The sequence below is a fragment of the Schistocerca americana genome, chromosome 4, assembly GCF_021461395.2.
Source record: "Schistocerca americana isolate TAMUIC-IGC-003095 chromosome 4, iqSchAmer2.1, whole genome shotgun sequence".
NCBI classification, from domain to species: domain Eukaryota; kingdom Metazoa; phylum Arthropoda; class Insecta; order Orthoptera; family Acrididae; genus Schistocerca; species Schistocerca americana.
In genome coordinates, this window is record NC_060122.1 from 301,369,186 (window position 1) to 301,373,851 (window position 4,666).

The following is a 4,666-nucleotide window of genomic DNA, read 5'->3' on the forward strand; positions in this document are numbered from 1 at the left end:
TTGAAGATTGTCAATTCAGCTAAATATGTAGGAATTACAGTTATAAACAACTTAAATTGGAACTATCACAAAGAAAATGTTATGGGGAAGACAAATGAAAGAGCACATGTTTTTGGCAGAACACTTAGGAGATCCAAGAAATCTATTAAGGAAACTTCCTACACTACAATTGTATGTCCATTTCTGGAGTACTGCTCCACAACGGAGTACATCGGAAAACTTCAGAGAAGGGCAGCCATTTTGTACAATTGCAGATTAGGGGAGAAAGTGTCATAGATATGATACATCAGTGGGGTGGCAATGATTAAATCATACCTATTTTTCATTACATCATGATCTTTTCATGAGATTCCAATCATCAACTATCCCCTCCAAATGCAAAAATATTTTGTTGACTCCCATTGATATGTGAAGAAATGACCATAACAATAAAATAAGATAAATCAGAGCCCACACACAAAGATTTAGGTGTGCAATATTCCCACATGCTATCCAAGAGTGGAATGGCCAAGAAATAGTCTGAAAGCACTCCGTCAAGCACTTAAATGTGAACTGCAGGGTAGTCACCTAGGTGTGGAGTATTTCTTCGCTTTCTGTGGATCCTATCACATAGGAGAACATTCAGGGATGTGTAGTATGTGCACGTACACATTAACAAAGGAAACAGGACTTGGAAACAAAAGCCGTACACTATATTAACAATAAACCATAACTACACTGCTTACATAAAATTTAACATAGTACTATTAACAGGGCATATGTTACATTAAAATGTTTTCCTCCTGTTGTTATTTAATGATTACATGACTTCACTTATATTTGCCACAAATAAAGTGTTACCTATGCAAGTAACAACAGAGTCCTGTTTATATTCATCATTTCCGCTTGTCATATAATCAAAAGAAATCATAAATCCTTAAAGATAGATAACATAATAAGACAACGCATGGAAGTTGATATTTTGATGATGTTTGTTTTGTCAAAAACAACTGAGGTCATTAGTACCCATGTCATAACCTTACAACACCAATAAGTAAAAGAAGATAAAAGCAACAATACACTAAGCCCAATTGACGGAAGGAAAGAGAGCTAAAAACAAGGACTTGCCCTTGGAGATCCACAAAATACGCCGCAGAGACAGCAGAGGTCCCAAACCAAAGATTAAATGTCCTTCAACATACTGCTTTGACTTAAAAAGTAAAACGCAGTCAACAGACCATGCTTCATTTGCTAAAACAGCTGATAACTCAGATGGCAAACATAGACTGGAATATAAGTGGTTAAGAAAAAGGGCATTCAGTCAGGAAAATGCAAACCATCAAAGGTTGATGACAATGAGCACAAAGTGGTGGTGGATCACCACTTAACAAATGGTGAGGGCTGAAAAGGCAGTGCCCAATATGCAATCTAGCTAAAATGATCTCATGATGAGAGGGCCGAGAGGAAGTTGGAAAAGCCGCTTGGGGAGGATTAGTGCCCCAAAGCTTGTTCCCATGAAGAGAAGACCTGTGGTGATGCCAAAGTGACACCACTTGCCGAAGACAGATCACACTTAATCATCCAGAGGAAAGGAAGAGCTAGCAGGCTGAGGTAGGAGGACTGAAGCCTTGGCAGTAGCATCAGCAGCCTCATTTCTCATCATACTGATGTCACCAGGAACCCACAAGGACATCACAGTGGCTCCCTCAAGAGCAAGCAAGTGGAAGCATTCTTGGACCGTTGCACTAAGGGATGGACTGTGTACAGCACACAAAGGCTCTGAAAGGCACTGAGAGAATCAGAGCATCTGACACAATTTAAGTGTCTGTGTTGCTGAAGAGCTCTGCTGTAAAAAATAAAGTGTTCTGAAGCTGATACCAAAAATGGTCAGTGACAATGATGAAGGCACACCCGACACCACAGTCAGCCTTAGAGCCATATGTGTATGTCAAGGTGCTACCGCTAATTTGCATGTGAAGGTCGAGAAACTTACAGTGATAGATCGAATTCTGGAGTAGTGTCCTAGGGAAGTGAATGAAGTCCAAGATGAACATGGGCCACCACAAGAAGCCAAGACAGTGAAGGGTTCACACCCATCGGGAATGTGGCAGATAGTGTGAAGCTAAGATGCTGGAGCAGTAGCCAAAAGTGAAATCCAGAGGTTACAGAGAAGAAAGGTGTGTCCCATACTGGCAGTCAAGACAATCAATGAAAAAGAGGGCATAGGATGGGTGGCCAGGCACGACAGAAAAATGGCAGGCATATCCACTAAGGAGGAAATCGCGCCGGTATGACAGTAGTAGTTCGGCAGCTTCTGCATTGAGTCACTCAACTGAGCTAATGTGAAACGTACCAGTGGCCAAATGTTTTCCATGATGGTGGATTGTGTTAAAACAGCATAAGATGGGTGGGTGGGCAGATGAATAAACAGAACACCCATGGTTTACTTTTTAACAAACACAGAAGTACAAACAGAGAGGAGTCATCCAATGCACTCCCTAGGAAGTACTGCTTAGGACACATGGGAGGACCAAGACAGTTTCCTATTAAGCATGAGCCCAAGGAATTTTGTAGTTTCTGTGAACAGAAGATCAACAGGCCCACGAAGTAAAGACAGTGGAAGAAACCCACTGTGCCACCAGAAATTCATACAAATGGTTTTGTCAGTGGAAAAGCGAAAGCCATTGTCGATGCTCCATGCACATAGACAATTGGGACATTGCTGAAGATGCCACTCAAGGAGATAAGTCCGTGGAGAACACCTATGGATTGACGAAAAGGGAGCCAGAGGTGCCTGACAGGAGACAGTCCATAATAGCGTTAATGGCTACAGCAAAGAAGACAACACTCAGGCCAGAGCCTTGAGGCAGCCCGTTCTCCTGAATAAAGGTATCAAACAAGGTCAAAACCACAAGTGCCTTGAAAACTATAACTTTTAAAAATCCCTGTGGGAAATGGGACAGGCAGCTTCAGAAGGCCCATGTGTATACATTATGGAGGATACCAGTCCCCCAGCAGGTGTCGTAGGCTACCTCCAAATCAAAAAACAAGGCCGCAGTCTGGCATTTCTTCAGAAAACCATTCATGGCATGGATTGGCAAAGTGACACGATGTTCAACTGCAGCATGGCATGCACTAAATCCACATTGTGCAGTGGTTAGGAGATTGCCAGAATCAAGCCATCACACCAACCAGTCATGAATCATATATTCCATCACCTTGCAAACACAGCTGGTTAGAGAAATGGGGCAGTAGCTAGAAGGAAAGTGTTTATCCTTACCAGGCTTAGGTATCAGTATGACAGTGGCTTCATGTCAGCATTTGGGAAATGTGTCATCTACCAAAATGTGACTGTACATATGAAGGACAAAGTGCTTGCCTACAAGAGAAAGGTGCTCAACATCTGAATGTGAAAATCGTCCAGCCCTGAGGTGAAAGATCAGAATGAAGTGAGAGCATGGTCTAGCTCCCTCATAGTAAAGGCAGCATTGTACCATTCACAATTCTGAGAGGAGAAGGATATCACCCAAGCCTCCTCCACTCATTTCCAAGGGAGGAAGGTGAGGTAATAGGGGGTGAAGCTTGGAATCTGTGCAAAATAGTGGCCCAAGGTGTTGGAGATAGCAATACGATCCCCAATGATATTATTTGCTACGATCAGGCCGAAATCGGGGAATGGACCCTGGTCCTAGACAGACAATGCAGGTTGCCCACATGATGAAAGAGGGACTGAAACTGTTAAAAGAACTAGTAAATAAAATCCACCTAGCTTTCTTGCTATCCTGAAGAATGCAACGGCACTGTGCATGCAACTGTTTATAGCAAATACAGTTCACCATCGTAGGATGATAGTTAAAAATGCAGACAGCATGTCTCTGTGCACAAATCATGTCACGGCCTACCTCAGTCCACCAGGGGACATGGTGTGGTAAAGATGAAGTGTGAGATATGGAACATTCTGCGACAGTAAGGATAATTTTCGTAAGGTACCCTACCTGGTCATCACAACTGGGGAAATGATGTTCATCAAAAATTGCCAAGGAGGCTTAAAGCCTCTAGTTGGCCTTAGAAAGTTGCCAATTGGTTTTACATGCAGATGTGGTAGTAGCCAGCAAATGGATAGTGCACGGGGAATGGTCACTCGAGTAGGTGTCCAAGAGAACGGACTACTCAAGATGACATGCAAGCAGAACAAGAGGTCCAAAGGGGAATAGGTGTGCATTGAGTCTGAAAGGAACGTGGGTACTCCGGTGTTAAGACAGATGAGGTTGAGTTGACTGAGGTCAGCCAAGAGGGAACCTCTCGGACAGGTTCTCGAAGAACTCCAAAGGGTTTGGTGGGAGTTAAAGTCACCAAGCAGCAAAAAGGGGTGAGGGAGCTGAGCAGTAAGCTGGAGGAAATCAGCCCTGTTGACATAGAATGACGGAGGGATGTAAGCGTCACAAAGAGAAAAGGTGAAATGAGGAAGGAAAACGCAGACTGCAACAGTTTGCAGCTGGGTGTTCAATGAGATGGTTTTGCTATGGATGTAATCCTGGATGAGCAGCATGATTCCCCCATGACATGGAATACCTCCCTCAGGGGAGAAGATCAAAGTGGACCAGAAGGAAATGCAAGAGGTCAAAGTGGTCGCAAGGTGCAATTTTGTTTCTTGGAGGCAGAAAATAGCAGGATATTGCGATTCCAA